Source organism: Bos indicus, chromosome 1 (genome assembly GCF_029378745.1).
Source record: "Bos indicus isolate NIAB-ARS_2022 breed Sahiwal x Tharparkar chromosome 1, NIAB-ARS_B.indTharparkar_mat_pri_1.0, whole genome shotgun sequence".
In the NCBI taxonomy this organism is placed as follows: domain Eukaryota; kingdom Metazoa; phylum Chordata; class Mammalia; order Artiodactyla; family Bovidae; genus Bos; species Bos indicus.
The window spans coordinates 156,638,663-156,661,111 of NC_091760.1; the positions used below are offsets into that span (position 1 = coordinate 156,638,663).

Here is a 22,449-nt window from a genome sequence, read left to right on the forward strand (position 1 = left end):
TCCAAAGCTATTCTTTCTTCTTTTTCTCTATGTGAATCCCAAAGGTAGGAAATGTGTTCAAAATCACAAACTAGATGAAGATAAGCTTTGGGTGACACTTGAATTTTCAATGCTTAATACTTTGCTATTTCAATAAAATCAAGTGACAGATTTTTTCCTTGAAATTTAATTCTAGGCAAGATGTTGATCTCACCCAAATGACTGATGTTTACAATCAATGGGCCTTGGTTTGGCCTTGTCTTAAGACAGAGTATAATGCTCAGATGAATATATCATATTTATTGCCTGCCAGACTGTCCCTTCCTTTACATGACTTCTGATTTTTAATGTTGATTTTTCAGTGTAATTTGTACTTTATCATAAAATAGTGGATATAGAAAATCTGGAAAATATGTCAGACTGGAAAGAAAAAACTTTCTATCTCATCACTCCTGTTAACTTTATTTGAACAACATTTCCATATATGCTTTTTAACTATTAGTATAAACGGCCTTGAAATAGTTTAAGAAGTAGGAACAGCTCCCTTTATGAATACATTTCAGTTCAGTTCAATCACCCAGTCATGTCAGACTCTCTGTAACCCCATGGGCTGCAGCATGCCAGGCCTCCCTGTCCATCACCAAACTGCTGGAGCTTGCTCAAGCTCACTTCCATGGAGTCGGTGATGCCATCCAACCATCTCATCCTCTGTCATCCCCTTCTCCTCCCACCTTCAATCTTTCCCAGCATCAGGGTCTTTTCCAGTGAGTCAGTTCTTCCCATCAAGTGGCCAAAGTACTGGTGTTTCAGCTTCAGCATCAGTCCTTCCAGCGAGTATTCAGGACTGATTTCCTTCAGGATGGACTGATTGGATCTCCTTGCAGTCCAAGGGACTCTCAAGAGCCTTCTCCAACACCACAGTTCAAAAGCATCTATTTGAGAGAGAGAACAAGATGGTGGAGGATTAGGTGAACAGAGTGCCTCTCTCTCCATGGATACATCAGGAGCACACCCTCAGACACAGAAATGCATGCAGAACACCAGCTGAGACCAGACAGGGGGACCTGACCAGCGGAAAAGAAAATAAGGAACCACGCAAAACTTGGTAGGATGAAGGAGCTGGGGAAAAACAGTAGAGTTGGTAGGACTGGACCTGCCCTTGGCAGGTGGGGGAACTGAAGCAGGGGTCTGATCCCCACGTGGGGGCAATTGTCTGATCAGAGGAGAAACATTAAGGCTGAGAGTGAAACAGCTGAGCTGTGGCAGCCTAAATGGAAGGAGAATCAGACAGTCCTTGCCGCAGCCATACATACCCTGGACAGGGACACAGGTGCCCTAGAAGGGGCAGTGGCTGGGAACTGAAGTTTAGGGGCTGTGGAGCAGCTCCAGGGTGAAGGCTAGGGAGAAAGACTGGCCAAAGAGGCCATCTGATCACCAGCTACAAGAGGCTCGAAAAAAGGATTCTGATAGGGACATAACCCCTGCGGTGGAGGCAGTCCATGTCCCTGCAAGCCAAGCAGCTGTGCCACCTTCACACTCAACCTCACAGGGGCAGAGCTGCCACAGGCAAAAGAAGTCTTGCGTCTGGGCACGCAGGGTCCCTTCGGTCGTGTCCAACTCTGCGACCCCGTAGCCTGGGGCCTGCCAGTCTTCTCTGTCAGGGAGGGGGTTCTCCAGGAAAGAACACTGGAGCGTGTTGGCCAGTACTGTTGCCAGGCCCTTCTAGAGCACTGTATTTCCTGCTGCCCTAGCCGTCAACTCCCCTGAGGACCTGGTGCTGCCAGAACCCCTGTGACCCAACAGCTGCACCACCTCCACACCTGGCCCTCACTGGGGCACACCCAAGTCCTCCAGGGCAGCCTCAGGAGCAAATCCCAGAGGACGACCCACTGCAGAGGTGGAAATAAAACCACAGCTGGAACCCAGGGGCAGTGTGACTAAAAAGAAGAGGCAGTGAAATGCTACACAAATGAAGGAACAAACTAGAAACATAGAGTCCAAATAAATGAAGAGGAAATAGGCAAACTACCTGAAAAATAATTCAGAATAATGATAGTAAATATGATCAAAAACCTTGAAAACAGAATGGAGAAAATGTAAGAATCAATTCACAAAGACCTAGAAGCATGAAAGAATAAACATATAGAGACAAACAACACAATTGCTGAAATTAAAAATAGTCTAGAAGTAATCAATAGCAGATTATCTGAAGCAGAAGAATGAATCAGTAAGCTGGAAGATAAACTGGTGGAAGTAACTTCTGAAGAGTAGAATAAAGTAAAAAGAAGGGAAAGAACTGAGGACAGTCTCAGAGACCTCTGGGATAATATAAAACACACCAACATTCAAATTATAGGGAGTCCCAGAAGAAGAAGAGAAAAAGAAATGGTATGAGAACATTTTTGAAGAGATTATAGTTGAAAATTTCCCTAACATAGAAAAGGAAATAGTCAATCCAGTTCAAGAGTCACAAAGAGTTCCATACAGGATAAACCCAAGGAGACACATACTAATCAAACTAACAAAGACTAAACACAAAGAAAGAATATTAAAAGCAGCAAGAGAGAAGCAACAAGTAACATACAAGGGAAACCCTATATGCTTAACAGCTGATCTTCCAGCAGAAACTCTACAGGCCAGACAGGAATGGGAGGATATATTTAAAGTACTGAAAGGGAAAAATCTACAGCCAAGATTACTGTACCCAGCAAGGATCTCATTCAAATTGATGGAGAAATCAAGAGCTTTTCAGACAAGCTAAAGTTAAGAGAATTCAGTACCACCAAACCAGCTTTATAACAAATGTTAAAGGAACTTATATAGTCAAGAAATACAACAGAAGAAAAAAGATCTACAAAATAAACCCCAAATAATTAAGAAAATAGCAATAGGAACATATATATTAATAATTAATTTAAATGTAAATGGATTAAATGCTCCAACCAAAAGACACAGACTGGCTGAATGGATACAAAACCAAGACCCATATATACACTGTCTACAAGAAACCAAATAAAGACCTAAAGACACATATAGACTGAAAGTGAGAGGATGGAAAAATATATTGCATGCAAATGGGCAGTAAAAGAAAGCTGGAGTAGCAATCCTCATATCAGACAAAATAGATCTTAAATAATATTACAAGGGATAAGGAAGGACACTACATAATGATCAAGGGATCAATCCAAGAGGAAGACATAACAATTGTAAATATCTATGCACCCAACATAGGAGCACCTCAATACATAAGACAAACACTAACAGACGTAAAAGGAGAAATTGGCGGTAACACAATAAGAGTAGGAGACTTTAACACCCCACTCATGCCAATGGACAGATCATCAAAACAGAAAATTAATAAGGAAACACAAGTCTTAGATGATACAGTAGATGAGATGGATCTCATTGATATCTTCAGGGCATTCCATCCAAATGCAGAAGAATACACCTTCTCAAGTGCACATGGAACATTCTCCAGGATAGACCACATCTTGGGTCACAAATCAAACCTCAGTAAATTTAAGAAAATTGAAATTATATCAAGCATCTTCTCCAACCACAACGCTATGAGACTAGACATCAATTACAAGAAAAAACTGCAAGAAACACAAACACGTGGAGATTAAACAACACGTTTCTAAATAACCAATAGGTTACTGAGGAAATCAAAAGGGAAATCAAAAAATTTCTAGAAAAAATGACAATGCAAACAGGACAACTCAAAACCTATGGGATGCAGCAAAAGCAGTTCTGAGAAGGAAGTTTATAGCAGCATAATCCTACCTCAAGAAACAAGAAAAACATTAAATTGACAACCTAACTTTACACCTAAAACAACTGTAAAAAGAAGAACAACAAAAAACTAAAATTGATAGTAGGAAAGATATCATAAATATATGAGCAAAAATAAACAAAAAAGAAATGAAAGGAACAATAGTAAGGATGAATAAAACTAGAAGCTGGTTCTTTGAGAAGACAAACAAAATTGACAAACGTTTAGCCAGACACATCAAGAAAAAAAAAAAGAAGAATCAAATCAACAAAATTAGAAATGAAAGAAAGAGAAGTTACAACAGACAATGCAGAAATACAAAGGATTATAAGAGACTATTATGAACAACTATATGGCAATAAAATAGATAACTTGGAAGAAATGAACAGATTCTTAGAAAAATTCAATTTTCCAAGACTGAACCAGGGAGAAATAGAAATTATGAACAACTCAATTACAAGCACTGAAATTGAAGCTGTGATAAAAAAAAAAAATCTCCCAAAAAATAAAAGTGAGGACTAGATGGCTTCACAGGAGAATTCTATCAAACATCTAGAGAAGAGCTAATGCTTTTCCTTCTAAAACTCTTCCAAAAAATTGCAGAGGAAGAAACACTTTCAAACTCATTCTATGAGGCCATCATCACCCTGATACCATAACCAGACAAAGACAACACAAAAAAAGAAAACTATAGGCCAGTATCCCTGATGAACATAGATGCAAAAGTCCTCAATAAAATTTTAGCAAATAGAATTCAGCAACATATCAAAAAGCTCATACACCATTTTCAAGTTTGGTTTATTCCAGGGATGCAAAGATTCTTCAATATATGCAAATCAATAAATGTGCTACACCATATTAACAAAGTGAAAGATAAAAAAATTTTTGATAATCTAAATAGATGCAGAAAAAGCCTTTGACAAAATTCAGCACCCATTTATGATTAAAACTCTTCAAAAAATGGTCATAGAAGGAACCTACCTCAACATAGTAAAGGCCATTTATGATAAGCCTACAGCAAACATTATTCTCAATGGTGAAAAACTGAAAGCACTCCCCCTAAGACCAGGAACAAGACAAGGGTGTCCATTTTCCCCACTATTATTCAATATAGTTCTGGAAGTCCTAGCTACAGCAATCAAAGCAGACAAAGAAATAAAAGGAATCCAGATTGGAAAAGAAGAGGTAAAGCATTCCCTGTTTGCAGATGACATAATACTGTACAAACAAAACCCTAAAGATAGTATCAGAAAATTAATAGAGCTAATCAGTGAATTTAGGAAAGTTGCAAGATACAAAATCAATACACAGAAATCACTTGCATTTCTATACACTAACAATGAAAAATCAGAAAGAGCAATTAAGGAATCAACCCTATTCACCACTGCAGCAAAAATACCTAGGAATAAACTTACCTAAGGAGACAAAGGAGAAGGCAATGGCACCCCACTCCAGTACTCTTGCCTGGAAAACCCCATGGATGGAGGAGCCTGGTAGGCTGCAGTCCATGGGGTCGCTAAGTCAGACACGACTGAGCAACTTCACTTTCACTTTTCACTTCCATGCTTTGGAGAAGGAAATGGCAACCCACTCCAGTGTTCTTGCCTGGAGAATCCCAGGGACGGGGGAACCTGGTGGGCTGCCGTCTACGGGGTCACACAGAGTCGGACACGACTGAAGTGACTTAGCAGCAGCAAGGAGACAAAATAACTATACACAGAAAATAATAAGACATTTAATTAATAATAATGAAAGAAATCAAAGGTGACATAAACAGATGGAGAGATATTCCATGTTCCAGGGTAGGAAGAGTCAATATTGTGAAAATGACCATACTACCAAATGCAATCTACAGATTCAATGCATTCCCTATCAAGTTACCAATGGCATTTTTCACAGAATCAAAACAAAAAATCTTACAACTCATATGGAAACACAAAAGACCCCGAATAGCCAAAGCAGTCTTGAGAAAGAAGAATGGAGCTGGAGAAATCACCCTTCCTGATGTCAGATTATACTACAAAGCTACAGTCATCAAGACAGTACAGTTCTGGCAGAAAAACAGAAATATAGACCAATGGAACAAGACAGAAAGCCCAGAAATAAACCCACACACCTATGGGTCCCTTATTTTTGACAAACGAGGCAAGAATATACAATGGGGCAAAGACAGGCTCTTCAATAAATGGTGCTGGGAAAACTGGACATCTACATGTAAAAGAATGAAATTAGAACAATTCTTACCACCATACACAAAGATAAAGTCAGAATGGATTGAACACCTAAATGGAAGACCAGAAACTATAAAACTCTTAGAAGAAAACATAGGCAGAACACTAGATGACATAAATCAAAGCAAGATCCTCTATGATCCATCTCCTAGAGTAATGGAAATAACAACAAAAATAAATAAGTGGGACCTGAGTAAACTTAAAAGCTTTTGCACAGCAAAGGAAACTGTGAGCAAGGTGAAAAGACAACCCTCTGAATGGTGGGAAATAATAGCAAATGAAACAACTGGCCAAGGGTTAATTTCCAAAATATACAAGCAACTCATACAACTCAATACCTGAAAAACAACCCAATCAAAAAGTGGGAAAAAGACCTAAACAGACATTTCTTCAAAGAACACATAGAGATGGCTAACAAAGACATGAAAAGGTGCTGAACATTTTTCATTCTTCAGTTCAGTTCAGTTGCTCAGTCGTGTCCGACTCTTTGCGACCCCATGAATCGCAGCACGCCAGGCCTCCCTGTCCATCACCAACTCCCGGAGTTCACTCAGACTCACATCCATCGAGTCAGTGATGCCGTCCAGCCATCTCATCCTCTGTCGTCCCCTTCTCCTCCTGCCCCCAATCCCTCCCAGCATCAGAGTCTTTTCCAATGAGTCAACTCTTCGCATGAGGTGGCCAAAGTACTGGAGTTTCAGCTTTAGCATCATTCCTTCCAAAGAAATCCCAGGGCTGATCTCCTTTAGAATGGACTGGTTGGATCTCCCTGCAGTCCAAGGGACTCTCAAGCATCTTCTCCAACACCACAGTTCAAAAGCATCAATTCTTCGGCACTCAGCCATCTTCACAGTCCAACTCTCACATCCATACATGACCACTGGAAAAACCATAGCCTTGACTAGATGGACCTTTGTTGGCAAAGTAATCTCTCTGCTTTTGAATATGCTATCTAGGTTGGTCATAACTTTCCTTCCAAGGAGTAAGCATCTTTTAATTTCATGGCTCCAATCACCATTTTGGAGCCCCCAAAAATAAAGTCTGACAGTGTTTCCACTGTTTCCCCATCTATTTGCCATGAAGTGATGGGACCAGATGCCATGATTTTAGTTTTCTGAATGTTGAGCTTTAAACCAATTTTTTCACTCTCCTCTTTCACCTTCATCAAGAGGCTTTTTAGTTCCTCTTCACTTTCTGCCATAAGGGTGGTGTTATCTGCATGTCTGAGGTTATTGATGCTGCTGCTGCTAAGTCGCTTCAAGTCTTGTCCGACTCTGTGCGACCCCATAGACGGAAGCCCACCAGGCTCCCCTGTCCCTGGGTTTCTCCAGGCAAGAGCACTGGAGTGGGATGCCGTTTCCTTCTCCAATGCATGAAAGTGAAAAGTGAAAGTGAAGTCACTCAGCTGTGTCCAACTCTTCGCGACCCCATGGACTGCAGCCTACCAGGCTCCTCCACCCATGGGATTTTCCAGGCAAGAATACTGGAGTGGGGTGCCATTGCCTTCTCCAGAGGTTATTGATACTCAGTCATAAAAAGGAATGCATTTGAGTCAGTTCTAATGAGGTTGATGAACCTAGAGCCTATTATACAGAGTGAAGTGAATCAGAAATAGAAAGATAAATATCATATTCTAACACATATCTATGGAATTTAGAAAAAATGGTACTGAAGAATTTATTTACAGGGCAGCAATGGAGAAACAGACATAGAGAATAGACTTATGGACATGGGGAGAGGGGAGGAGAAGGTGAGATGTATGCAGAGAGTAACATGGAATCTTACATTACCATATGTAAAACAGATACCCAAGGGGAATTTGCTGTACGGCTCAGGAAACTCAAACAGGGGCTGTGTATCAACCTAAAGGGGTACGATGGGGAGGGAGGTTCAAAACAGAGGGGATATATGTCTACCTGTGGCTGATTCATGTTAAGTTTTGACAGAAAACAGCAAAGTTCTGTAAAGCAGTTCAGTTCAGTTCAGTTCAGTTCTTGTTCTGATGGGCAGGGCCATGTTCAGTAAATCTTTAATCCAATTTTTCTGTTGATGCATGTGGCTCTGTTCCCTCCCTGTAGCTTGACCTGAAACCAAACTATGGTGGAGGTAATGAAGATAATGTCAACCTCCTTCAGAAGGAGGAGTGCCCCTGACCCTGCAGCAGGCCAGGGCTTATTTTATAAAATAAATAAGTTTATTAAATGATAGGCTTATTTTATTAAATAAGAATAGTACCACCTTACACTTCATGAATATCCACCCATCTGTAATATGGATAATTCCTTTAGTTTAATAGGCATCCAACAAATGGAGCCCTCCTTTTTAAAAATCCACATGTCATAGAGAGATGGGGATCCTAATGAAGGACAGCACCACCTTGAATTCTTAGTGAATGGTTATAGATTTAATGAATATTCTATAAGTTTAAATTTATGTCACTTAAGGAATATACATTATTATTAAGTACCTATTTGCTAATTTGAACAGAGAAGTTTGGATCACCTACCAAGCCCTCCCTTCATTTCTTGCATGTAAGTGAACAATCCAGGAAAATTATGAAAAGCACTCAGAATATTCTTTGAAGTTCAAATTCCTGTGATTTGTAGATCAATAAATCAAAAGTGAACGCCCACATCCAGATCCTGCTTTCAGGATATCAATCAACAAGGGGAAGTACAAGAGAAAGTACAAAAGAAATTGTAATGAAAGTCCTACAGTTACTGTTGACTCTTGCTTCAGGGGAGGGCCTGTTTTAGAAAAATTTCACTCACCCATTCATTTATTCCTCATTCATTAAACATTTAGAAATATATCATCTGCGCCAAATAGCCTTAAATAAAAGATTGTATAAGCTAATCTCCTTAAGATAAACTTTAAAGAGCTTAGTGTCAGGTATAAGAGACAGAGGGATAAACTGACAGATATCAAACCATGTAATCAGATCAGATCAGTCGTTCAGTCTGTCCGACTCCGTCCGACTCTTTGCGACCCCATGAATCGCAGCACGCCAGGCCTCCCTGTCCATCACCAACTCCCGGAGTTCACCCAGACTCACGTCCATCGAGTCAGTGATGCCATCCAGCCATCTCATCCTCTGCCGTTCCCTTCTCCTCCTGCCCCCAATCCCTCCCAGCATCAGAGTCTTTTCCAATGAGTCAACTCTTCGCATGAGGTGGCCAAAGTACTGGAGTTTCAGCTTTAGCATCATTCCTTCCAAAGAAATCCCAGGGCTGATCTCCTTTAAAATGGACTGGTTGGATCTCCTTGCAGTCCAAGGGACTCTTAAGAGTCTTCTCCAACACCACAGTTCAAAAGCATCAATTCTTCAGCGCTCAGCCTTCTTCACAGTCCAACTCTCACATCCATACATGACATAGGAAAAACCATAGCCTTGACTAGACGAACTTTAGTTGGCAAAGTAATGTCTCTGCTTTTGAATATGCTATCTAGGTTGGTCATAACATTCCTTCCAAGGGGTAAGTGTCTTTTAATTTCATGGCTGCAGTCACCATCTGCAGTGATTTTGGAGCCCCCCAAAATAAAGTCTCTCGCTGTTTCCACTGTTTCCCCATCTACTTCCCATGAAGTGATGGGACCAGATGCCATGATCTTCGTTTTCTGAATGTTGAGCTTTAAGCCAACTTTTTCACTCTCCACTTTCACCTTCATCAAGAGGCTTTTTAGTTCCTCTTCACTTTCTGCCATAAGGGTGGTGTCATCTGCATATCTGAGTGCAGGGAGTGAGCTCCGCCCCTGGCAAAGGTCTTGAGGAAGGAGGCTTGGCATATGCAAAGGCGGGATCAAGCCTCAGGAGTCCCCCTGGAAATTCTCGAGCATCTACCCCCAAAACCAGAGTCTGCCTACTTTCTGCTTTGTGCTTTCACCTACACCTCTGACTTTATGGGGGGCTGTCCCCCACTACCTCTCTCTGAAAAAAGAGCTTATAGCCCCAGTTAATAATTCCTGGGTGTGACAGTGTTTTAACCTACAAACTCCTTTGGAAATCCTCTAGCCTGCCTGAATAGGTTTTTCTGGCCACATGTGATTGTTCAGAGCCTCCCAACTGTGAGGGGCAGGAGATGTTCTAAACTGTCTAAACACAGATTCTTTTGAGTAGTTAAAAGATTGATTAGAAATTGTATTGGTGAAGGGATTTTCACTTGCTGGGCCAATGTTTGCTGCTAAGTCTCCATATCCCTTACCTGCTGTGTCCCTGGCAGTGTATTGATTAATATAATCAGTGTAAGTAGTAGCTTTAATGTTTGTAACCTGGGACCCTTGAGTTAATTCTTTTTCTTGTTATAGCCCACCACACCTTTGCTCTGTAGGAATGCAACTTTATCTAATGCTTTTGGAGGGTGGCGCTTGACTTATCACCTTTAGAGAAAAATAAGTTTTCTGAAGAAAGGGTCTTAAAATGTTAACAGGCCTCTGGGCCAGAAGATGATGCAAATCACCAAAGCTTTTGCATATGATAAGTTTGCAGGAAGAAAGCCTGGCTTGCTGCCTGACTCTACCCCTTCCCCCATTATCCTCTATGCATAACTTAAGGTATAAAAACTACTTTGGAAAATAAAGCGCGGGCCTTGTTCACCGAAACTTGGTCTCACCATGTCGTTCTTTCTCTTACCTTCTGGCTGAATTATTCAGCCTCTTTTCTCCACTGAATTTCCTCACTGAGCTATCCTTATTCTATTACTCTTTATATCCTTAATTAACGTTTAATTAAGCATTTGTTTCCTGATCCTCGCCGACGCCGTCCCCGCTTCGAATTCCCTGGATCCACCAGGGCTGGACCCCGGCATCTGAGGTTATTGATATTTCTCCTGGCAATCTTGATTCCAGCTTGTGTTTCTTCCAGTCCAGCGTTTCTCATGATGTACTCTGCATATAAGTTAAATAAACAAGGTGACTATATACAGCCTTGACGTACTCCTTTTCCTATTTGGAACCAGTCTTTGTTCCATGTCCAGTTCTAACTGTTGCTTCCTGACCTGCATACAAATTTCTCAAGAGGCAGATCAGGTGGTCTGGTATGCCCATCTCTTTCAGAATTTTCCACAGTTTATTGGAAATAATCCACACAGTCAAAGGCTTTGGCATAGTCAATAAAGCAGAAATAGATGTTTTTCTGGAACTCTCTTGCTTTTTCCATGATCCAGCAGATGTTGGCAATTTGATCTCTGGTTCTAAAACCAGCTTGAACATCAGGAAGTTCAAGGTTCAGGTATTGCTGAAGCCTGGCTTGGAGAATTTTGAGCATTACTTTACTAGCGTGTGAGATGAGTGCAGTTGTGCGGTAGTTTTAGCATAGTGAAATGATTAAGATAATAATTAGGATCACCAACTTGTATCCTTTCAACAGGTGTTTCTGTGTCATGATGTGCTGGAGCCCACGTTAGCCACTGGGAATACAATGGTGAACAGCACTGGATACTGTCCAAATCACCTTTTTCGGTTGCCTCACTTACTCCTCACAATTGCCCTGTGAAATGTACACTATTATCATTCCCGTGATACTCAGAAAAGATAAATAAGTCACCCAGAAATACACAGGTAATACTAGGTCAGATCATATTCAACAACTGATGTACAGCTCTTGTGACATCTAACAGCTCTCTTTTAAGTGGCATCCAAATTCAGCTGGAGTAGAAAGTAGGTTTAGATATGGTGGTCATGCCCAGGAAGTTTGGGAAGCACCTTCCAGTAACTGAGGATAATATAATCAAAGTCACAGCCTCTAGAAGGCCACTCTACATTTTGGAAACTTCTAAGAATTTGGGACTCTTTGAATATAACATGTGAAGATGATAATAAATGTGTTTTGAGAGCTGAGCTGAGCTCAAACAAAGACCTTTGACTTTATTCCACAGGTAGCAAGATAAGTGACATGATCACATTTACCTTTTGGTGGGTCATGTCAGCCTGGAGTGCAGAGAAAGGATTCAGGAAGAAAAAACTTCAGGTCAGGAGAGCATTGCAGGGGTTTCCACAAGGGGTGCTGTGCTGTGCTCACTCAGTCACATCTGATGCTTGTGACCCCATGGACTGCAGCCCGCCAGGTTCCTCTGTCCACGGGGATTCTCCAGGCAAGAATACTGGAGTGGGTTGCCATGCCCTCCTCCAAGGGATCTTCCTGACCCAGGGATCGAACCCAGGTCTCCAGCATTGCAGGCAGATTCTTTAACATCTGAGCCACTAGGGAAGCCCCCCTACAAGGGATGGCAGAGCCCTAAAGTAGGGCATTGACTGGATGGAAAAGTTAGAGATTCTTCAGAATACAGTTGGGATCCCACTTAAGGGGTAAGGATCTGAAGGATGCTGGGAATAAGGTATAAGAAGGATGCCTTTCTAGAGTCTCACATAGATTAGCTGACAGGAAGGATAAGAGTTCACGTGGGAGGAACATTCAAGGGGTGAAATAAAGCTTGACGACACTGTTAGTCAGAAGCTCAGAGGAGAGTCTTGGGCTTCAGACAAAGATATGGAAGGTATCCTCCTAGAGCATGTATTTAAAGTACGACAAGAATTGAGATGTAGAAGTTTAGTGCTCCAGTTCATGGAATCTTGACGAACACTAGGAATGGGTGAAGGAAGAGAGTCTTTTGAAGAATACTGAACATTTAGCAGGGAAGCATCTTTTTGTCCAAGAAAATAATGTTTGCTGTCTTAGAAACTTATGAAGTAGGGAGTTTTAAGAAGGAATTTGTTGACAGAATCAAATGCAGCACACACAAAAAAAAAATCAGGGATATAAGGATGGAAAATGGGCATTAGTTTAAAAAAGCAGGTCATTGATGACTTCCAAAGAGAGTAGAATGGTTGAAGATGAGTCCAGTTTATAGAGGGTTGAGGAGGGAATAAGGACGTAAGACAGCAGTCCTGCTGGTTACAGACTAATTTTCAGGAAACCTGCCTAAGAAGGAAATGCAAGGATTGACGAGGCCAAGGGAGGCTACTTCTTAGAATCAGAGAGTCTGGATTAGGTTATCAGAAAGAGCTAGTAGGGAGGGAAAACAAAGATATAAGAAAGTCTTGAGAAAGAGCAAGATTCTAGACTATGAAAAAAGTATAGGTGGCTGTATGATGCTACGGACAAGAACACATAATACCCTGGCAGCAAAGAAAAGATGGTGGAATGGATGCAGGTATAAATTCACTGGCAGATGAGAGAGCAGGAAACGGAGGGTGTTCATCGTGAAGGTCTGATGAGACTGGGTGGCAGCCTTTGCTGTAGGAGGCCTGAGCAGAGTGTTGGAGAGTCGGAGTAGACACTGAGGGGCACTAAGTTTCCTGTGCAGAACATCCTCAAGGCAAGGGAGAGATGAGGCTGTCTAATACATGAGTAAAGCCAATATTAACTCCAGGTTCACTTCCTGCCCTCCCAAAGAGGCTCACATTCATTGAATGGCAAAAAGATATGGGTTGTATTCTTGGCCATGTGACTTGGCAACTGTGAAGATTTACTCTAGTTGAGGATGCTATTGCTGTGTTAAGTCACTTCAGTTCAGTTCAGTCGCTCAGTCTTGTCCGACTCTTTGCGACTTCAGTCATGTCCAAATCTTTGTGACAATTTGGACTGCAGCCCACCACGCTTATCAGTCCATGGGATTCTCCAGGCAAGAATACTGGAGTGGATTGCCATGCTCTCCTCCAGGGGATTGTCCTGGCCCAGGGGTCTATCCTGTCTCTTGTATTGCAGGCAGAATATTTTTTACCGTTTGAGCCACTAGGGAAGCCTCTACATAAGCATCACACAGTATTTCCTCAGCTTTGTCTGGCTTCAGCTTTGTTTTGGTTACTCCACGTTTATGGCAGGCTCATGCCTATACCTACAGGGCAAGTGTTAAGGTTTCAGTGGGAGCGATGCTGAAGGTGACCTTTGGGTTGAGTTCAGTTGGTGAGGAAAGTTATAAGGTGGTCATCTGAGATACAGGTAACACACTGTAAAAGAGAAGGAGGCCTGAAGGAGAGCGGTTCATTCTGGAAACTGAACACAACTCAGCATGGATCCGGGGCAGGATGATGCAGGCTCCAGACCACCACGTGTGCTGGCAGATGAGGCTGCAGGTCTGTGCAGAGGTCAGCGGCAGATAATTGGCCCCCATAGGAGAGGGGATGAAATTTTGCTTGTCTTCTAAAATATAGGGGTTTTAAGGAGGGGACCATATGATTAATTCTTATTATAGAAAAACTTTATGCTAGCTGCAGAACAAAGGATCAAATAAAGAAGAATAGTTTTTATGCAGGATGACCAGCTGGGGAAATCATCCTAGTGAAAAACTCTGACTATATCAACCAGGAGGCTGACAGGAGAAAATGCAGAAATGATTTCACAGATGCGACGGCTCAAAGGCAGAGATGAGTGGTAGATGACTGGGCTGTAGGAGAGGATGCTTTAGATTGGTTTTCAGATTGCAGTTGGGCTAATGGTGAATCAGAGCTGAAGAGGGGAAAGACAAAGGAAAAGTAGATGCTGGAGGAAGGCAGTGGGAAATAAATGATGCTTTTTTTTTTTTTCTGTTTAAGATACATTGTCAGCAGTAGAATCTAGCAAATATGCTCATGGGTCTCTCTTCTCAGGAAACCTCCCACCCTGATGTGTCCAGGTCAGTTCAGATCCTTTGAGAAGCAGACACTAAGACAGGGTTAGATGTGCAAGGCAGGGAGGGTCTTCAGACTGTGATGCAAAGTTGATACCCCTGAAAGAACAGGAAGGCAGGATGATGGGTAGGAAGTGGGATACATAATTGAGTGTCCACCGAGATATGAGGGATCCCAGAGCAAAGATTACCTGTTAGGAGAGTCCCACATTGGGCACCGTTGGCCAAGCTGTAATTCTTGCATACTGTTGGCCATTGGCAGGTAGTAGTTCTGAGTGAGCCTGGCTCAGCATGGAGAAAGTGGCCGATCTAGCATAAGAGCTAGATGCTGTCACCAGTGATGCTCCTCCCAGCAGACACTCTAAAGAGGGCACCCAACTGGCACACTTCCTGGCACCAAATATCTGCCCAGAGCTCCTTTTCTTCCAACACCATGCTTGGATTGCTTTCTCTGTTTTCTTACATTCTGTATTTGTCTATTTGACATCCATTCATCACAGGGCCAATGATATTGACCATATTTTCTTACTTTCTGTATTTCTGATACTCTGATACTTGGGGGCCTTACAAACTCTAGGGAGACTGCCCTTCCCAGGGCTCAGTTCAGTTCAGTTCAGTCGCTCAGTCATGTCCGACTCTTTGCGATCCCATGGATCACAGCACTCCAGGCCTCCCTGTCCATCACCAACTCCCAGAGCGTGCTCAAACTCACGTCCATCGAGTGGGTGATGCCATCCAACCATCTCATCCTCTGTCGTCCCCGTCTCCTCCGGCCTTCCATCTTTCCCAGCATCAGGGTCTTTTCAAATGAGTCAGTTCTTCACATCAGGTGGCCAAAGTATTGGAGTTTCAGCTTCAGCACCAGTCCTTCCAATGAACATTCAGGACTTATTTCCTTTAGGATGGACTGGTTGGATCTTCTTGCAGTCCAAGGGACTCTCAAGAGTCCTCTCCAACACCACAGTTCAAAGCATCAATTCTTCCACGCTCAAGCTTTCTTTATGGTCCAAGCCTCACATCCATACATGACTACTGGAAAAACCATAGCTTAGACTAGACGGACCTTTGTTGGCAAAGTAATGTCTCTGCTTTTCAATATGCTGTCTAGGTTGGTCATGACTTTTCTTCCAAGGAGCAAGAGTCTTTTAATTTCATGGCTGCAGTCACCATGTGCAGTGGTTTTAGAGCCCCCCAAAATAAAATCAGCCACTGTTTCCGCTGTTTCCCCATCTATTTGCCATGAAGTGATGGGACCAGATGCCATGATCTTAGTTTTCTGAACAATGAGTTTTAAGCCAACTTTTTCACTCTCCTCTTTCACTTTCATCAAGAGGCTTTTTAGTTCCTCTTCACTTTCTGCCATAAGGGTGGTGTCATCTGCATATCTGAAGTTATTGATATTTCTCCTGGCAATCTTGATTCCAGCTTGTGCTTCTTCCAGCCCAGCGTTTCTCATGATGTACTCTGCATAGAAGTTAAAGAAGCAGGGTGACAATATACAGCCTTGACGGACTCCTTTTCCTATTTGGAACCAGTCTTTGTTCCATGTCCAGTTCTAACTGTTGCTTCCTGATCTGCATATGGATTTCTCAGGAGGCAGGTCAGGTGGACTGGTATTCCCATCTCTTTCAGGATTTTCCACAGTTTATTGTGATCCAGGCAGTCAAAGGCTTTGGCATAGTCAATAAAGCAGAAATAGGTGTTTTTCTGGAACTCTCTTGCTTTTTGGATGATCCAACGGATGTTGGCAATTTGATCTCTGGATCCTCTGCCTTCTTTAAATCCATCTTGAATATCTAGAAGTTCATGGTTCACATACTGCTGAAGCCTGGCTTGGAGAATTTTAAGCATTACTTTGCTAACATGTGAGATGAGTACAATTGTGCGGTAGTTTGAGCATTCTTTGGCATTGCCTTTCTTGGGGATTGGAATGAAAACTGACCTTTTCCAGTCCTGTGGCCACTGCTGAGTTTTCCAAATTTGCTGGCATATTGAGTTCAGCACTTTCACAGCATCATGTTTTAGGATTTGAAATAGCTCAACTAGAATTCCACCACCTCCACTAACTTTGTTTATAGTGATGTTTCCTGATGCCCACTTGACTTCGCATTCCAGGATGTCTGGCTCTAGGTCAGTGATCACACCATCGTGATTATCTGGATCGTGAAGATCTTTTTTGTACAGTTCTTCGGTGTATTCTTGCCACCTCTTCTTAATATCTTCTGCTTCTGCTTCCCAGGGCTGACTAATCCCTAAAGATAATGATAACTATGAGTGTGCTTTTTATAGGAAAACCAACCAGTCTCAGGCTTATATCACCAACCACCTCCTTATCTAAGTCTCACGCTCTAAGCTAATATTTCCCCTGCTCTCAATCATCTGGAGGCCAGGTACCATGTAACTTAAAGCCAAAGAAAAAGGCCCTCAGAATTTCCTGAACTAGCCAGTCCTAAATTGCTCAGCCTGTCCTGCCTTGTCCTCCTCAGAGAGGCTCCAGGAGCGGCTGTGCCTGAGCCCACTCTCCACGTCTGACTGCAAGCTGCTGCTCCTCCTGGGAGCTGTCAGTCACCTCACAGGTCCTCTCCAGTGGCACCGACCTCTGCCTGTTGTCTCTCAGTCTGGAGCACGGTAACTGGAGAGTAGCCTCTGCTCACTGCAGCTAAAGAAAACCCTTGCAGCAAGGAAGACCCAGCACAGCCAAAAACAAAACAAGTAGAAGTTTTTTTAAAAAAACATTGATTTTCCTTCTGAGCTCTGGAACCATTCATGTTTAGAAGTAAAAGCTCAGAAGCCATGGGTTGTGACAGGTTATTATATATGAATGTGTTCTTAGTTATTCCCTCATCCAGGGGATCTTCCAAACCCAGGGATCGAACCCAGATCTCCCACATTGCAGGCAGATTCTTTACCAGCTGAGCCACAAGGGAAGCCTGTTCTTAGTTAATAAGACCACATATTACAACAGTCAGTCAACAGTATTTATTGTCAATAAAGGACTGAATTAGGTGTGCTAGAATACCAAAAATGGGCCTTCCCAGGTCGTTCAGTGGTAAAGCATCCGCCTGCAACGCAAGAGGCACAGGAGACTTGGGTTCAAGCCCTGGGTTGCGAAGATCTCCTGGAGGAGGAAACGGCAAACCACTCCAGTATTCTTGTCTGGGAAATCCCTTGGACAGAGAAACCTGATGGGCTACAGTCCATGGGGTCACAAAGATTCAGGCACGACTGAGCAAGAGCATGCACACACAGAGACACAGAATACCAAAAAAGAAGAAATACTTAATAGACGACAATAATAATCCTTTACGACACATGCCACTTGTTATAGGCTTCAAAGATTTTGCACAAATATTTTTTTCTACCCAGTGAAGTAGGTAGGAAAAGTATTATCCTCACTTTACAGGTGAGGAAATGGAAACTCATAAAGATTAAACGAGTTGCCCAAGGTCACAGGAAAATTACAAAGGGGATGGTGGTAAAGTCACATCTAGAACAGACACTTCTGAGTAGACGCTCTTTTATACCAGTCTCTTAATTAAAATACTTACTTCTCTTGAGGGCTAAAATTCTTGTTGCCAGAAAAAGTTTAAGAATATTTTCAAAGCCTAGAGTCAAACACATGAACATAGAAGAAGCATTTGTCTGTCTGAGTGCTATGGTCTAGAAAACGTGCCTGAAGACCTAAAATCATCAAACAGGTACGGGGGTTTCTAAAGCCCCTTGCAGTCTCATCCAGACTGAAAAAACAGCATGGAGCACAGGGGAGATGCTGGTTCAAAACCTCAGGAGCTCCCAAAATGAAACCGGAAACTGGCCCCAAAACGGGCGTAGGCGGAGACCAAAGAAAGAGGCAGATCCCTCCAGCTGGGTGGATGAGAGGCGAAATAAGCATGAGAACTTACATACAAGGCTTGTTTAGAGTGGCTGCAAGACAGCAGAACCTCATACTCGCCCACCAGAACCTTGAATATTTATACAGAGGCCCTAATGGGGTTCGGACTTCCCTGGTGGCTCAGACGGTAAAGCGTCTGCCTACAGTGCAGGAGACCTGGGTTCAATCCCTGGGTTGGGAAGATCCCCTGGAGAAGGAAATGGCAACCCACTCCAGTATTCTTGCTTGGAAAATCCAAGGACAGAGGAGCCTGGTGGGCTACAGTCCATGGGGTCGCAGAGAGTCACATATGACTGAGTAGGTTCCCTCACTCACACTCAATGGGGTTCAGCCCCAGTGGTTTCAATACCAGGTTCCTCTATCAAGCCTCTGTCTTTGAAAACAGCTCTAGCCGTGTGCTGGTGGGGAGGGCGGACTGAGATTGCCCAGGTCTGGAGTGCAGGTGAAGCAGGGCTCAAGCCCTCTCCTTGACTTCTCCCCAGCAGGAAAGAATCAGCATTAAAGGAAACAGTGGCACTCACAATTTGGCTTTCCTTCTCAAGTGATTTGCCTGTATGTTTTTCACTTGCGTCTTACATTTTCCCTACAAAATTCATTGACTTGAGCCCAGATCTTGTAACCTAAACTCTTATGAAAACACACGAAGTGAAAACAGATTCTTAAATTCTGGAATACTACCATAAGGCAACCTCCTTTGAAAGTGGGAATATTAACAAGTTGATGTAGAGATTCTAACACGTAGACCTGTGTTCCCTCCCCCTGAATCTGGGCTCTGTGCCTGCTTTGTTCCCAGTTTGTAGACAGGCCTTAAGAAATGGGTCGCTCCTAATTCCTGTCTCTTGGGATTCTGCACACCTGAAGCCCAATCACCGTGCTCCAGGGATGCCTGAAGAGATTCACATGAAGGACAACTCAGGCCCCCAAGCCCCAGCCCTGGTTCAGTCCCCAGCTGACAGCCAGCACCGGATTCCATCCAAGTCAGGGAACCATATCAGAAGAGATTCAGAAACGCGCTGTCCCAGTGAGCCCTGCCCAAATGGCAGATCTAGGAGCAAAACAAAATATTATTATTGTGGGTTTTAGGGTGATTTGTGACATGGAAGATCAGTGAAATTTGTTTGGGTTGGTTTGACCTAGAGAGGCCTTCTATTGAACATAAGGCAGAGTCCCCTGGTCTGAGTTGAGGGATTTTGTGTCCTTACATATGAGTCAAAGAAATGATCTCTTCTGTGAACATGAGTCTCTTCGTGTGGGCCTTGGGCTTAGTGGATTTGTGGTTGGCCTGTGTTCTCGTGGTGTGGTCTTACTCAGGTCACAGGGAAACGTCACGGTTTCCACAGGATGGAAAGGTATTCAGTGAGACGAGCTGGGTTCCTTTTTGTCAACCAGTCCTGAAGATCCCGTGGAGGAGGGCACGGCAGCCCACTCCAGTATCACCTGGAGAATCTCACAGACAGAAGAGTCTGAGATGCTACGGTCCATAGGGTGGCAAAGAGTCGGACCCGACCGAAGTGACTTGGTACACACAGGACAGTGGGAACATTTCCTTTAAGGAAAGGAAGTGAGATTTGTGACAGATGACACTGGAATTCCAAGTTTCCATTGTGTCTCCTTCATTCTTGAGCCTCTTTGACTTCAAGGTGCCAAAGTATGTCTCAGGGGACTGGGATAGGCTTCAACTCTCAACAAGGTCATGTTTTAAAGTCACAGTGTGGCTTCATCTGCCTCGCAAACACTTAGGGTTAGGTCCTTGACCGGGCCAAAGCTTAGAGATGGCCTGGACCCAGTGACTTGAGTGCTGATGACTTCCTTAAGAAAGATTTCATCTTGGTAGGGAAGAACATGGGACTTTCCAGATGGTAAAGAACCCGCCCGCCAATGCAGGTGACATAAGAGAGGAGGGCTCCATCCCTGGGTCGGGAAGATCCCCTGGAGGAGGGCATGGCAACGCACTCCAGTGTCCTTGCCTGGAGAATCCCATGGGCAGAGGAACCTGGTGGGCTACACTTCACAGAGTCTCAAAGAATCAGACAGGACTGAAGGAACTTAGCAGGCACTCGGGGGAAATATCTAAGGGGCGGTGAGATTCACTTGCTACAGACCAATAGGACCCCGATCTTGCATAAGCATTTCGGGCATTTCGGACAGGAGTCTTGTCAGGTCTCAGAGTAGGTGTTGCAGGAAGGACTAAAGCAGCCAGTGACATGCCCGTTCCGTTAGCCATAAAACCGACGCTTTCTTGGGGTGGGGTGGGGGGGTTGCCCTTCTGAAGTCCTTCCTGTTGCTTGTTTCTTACAAGTGATTTCATGCATTCGGCAATACAGATCAAGCCCACGACACAACAGCTTTTACACACACACACACACAGACACACACACACACAAACACACATACACGGCCCAAAAGTACAAATTTTCTGAAGCCGAGTCGTGGTTTACACTTCATGTATTTTATATTTCTCTTGAGCCTCAGGCCGCCTCAGAGGAGGAGTTTCCCCGGCTTGCGCCCTGACGGCAGCAGGCTGGCTTTTCTAGAGTCCCCTGCACCGTCCAGGCAGCAGGGCGCCCCTCGTCTGTCCGTCTCCGCTCTGCCCAAGAGGGGACCCCGAGCCACTGGCAGGTGGCGGGCGCGCCGCTGGAGGACTCCGCCCGCGCAGCTCGGTATCCGCCAAGCTCAGCTGGCTCGGGCCGGGCGGGCCGGGCACGGGGGCGCGGACTCTGCGCCCCCCGCCAGCCGCTGTCGCCCTGGCCGCCCCCTCACCAATCCCCCCCAGCCCACCCCGTGCCAGGCGCGCCGCCGCCCCTCCGGCCGCTCGCGGAGGCCGGATCTCCTCGAATTTCAACACAAAGGGAATCCTCGGCCGCAGGAAGTGCATCACCAGGAAGGGGGGTCGGGGCGGGGAGAGGGGGGCGTGCCTCCGCCCCGACAGCCCGCCCCCCGGGGGCCTGGACGTGTCGTGACGACAGCCTCGGGGTCCCCCCGGCGCCCCCGCAACTGGAGACCCCGGAGGCCTGGGGCCCGCTCTCGCCCGGCGGCGCTGACCCGGCCGCCCCGGCCTCTGCTCGCGGGCGCCCGCACCTGGGCTGCCCCTCGTGCCCCAGCCCTGGTCCCCTCCCCGACTTGCCTCCCGCACGCCCTTCCCCTGCGGACTTTTCGTGGAAGCCGGGCTGCAGGTGCCCCGCTCCCGGCGGCGCTGCGCCCCCAGCCGGGGCCAGGCTTCCCCGGGGCAGGACGCAGGGCGGGAGGGCGTCCCCGGGCCAGCGGGGCGGCGGGCCCGGAGGGCCGCTTTCGTTTCCCGGACGCCGGCCGGGGGCGCGGCCGGGCTTGCTACCCGGAGCCGCGAGCCTGCGAGGGGGAAGGCCGGTGAGGCCCCGGCGCGCCCGGCCCTTAGCGTTCTCACTAGGCAGCCTCACGGGTGTTTACTTACGTGGCGATTTTCAAATCGATAGCAACAGCAAACTTTTCTAGAAAGGTTTTGTTCCCCTTTCCCCGCAGAGTGGGACCCCGTTCACCGTCCATATAAAAAGCTATTATATCACTTCGTTCTCCTCGCTTAGCGTGGCCTGCGGGGACCAGTGGTCATCCGCGGGCGAGGGGCTGAAGGCTCCGTCTCGGGGCCGGGGATGGGAAGGTGCGGAGACCCCGGCGGCGCCGGTGTCCCGGTTGAGACACCCGCGGACCTGGGGAGGGGGCCGCCCCCGGGGGCGCGGGCGCGGGGCTCGGCGGGGGCGCCGGGAGGGGCCGGCCCCGGGGCGCGGGCGGCCGGGTACCTGCCCGACCTGTCTCCTCCCCTTCGCCGACACCACACCCACGGGACTCCGGGCTCCCCGGGAGAGGGCCGGCGCGGAACAAAGGGGTCTTTGTTCCCCGGCTCCCGGGGCCGGGAGCGGCGCTCGCTCGCGTCTCCCCGCGCCCCGAGCCTCACGCAGCCCCGAGCGCCGCCCTCGCGACCCCCGCGCCGGCGGTCAGGGC

General features: G+C 45.3%; 1 long non-coding RNA gene across 1 annotated transcript; it reads right to left on the reverse strand.

The window, feature by feature from the left end:
* Positions 1-425: 425 nt before the first annotated feature.
* On the reverse strand, positions 426-22,211 carry LOC139180307 (uncharacterized). Its single transcript, XR_011564607.1, has 2 exons — positions 21,905-22,211; positions 426-911 (listed from the first exon to the last, which is right to left on the reverse strand). It is a non-coding gene; the product is annotated as an uncharacterized lncRNA (long non-coding RNA).
* Positions 22,212-22,449: the final 238 nt, after the last annotated feature.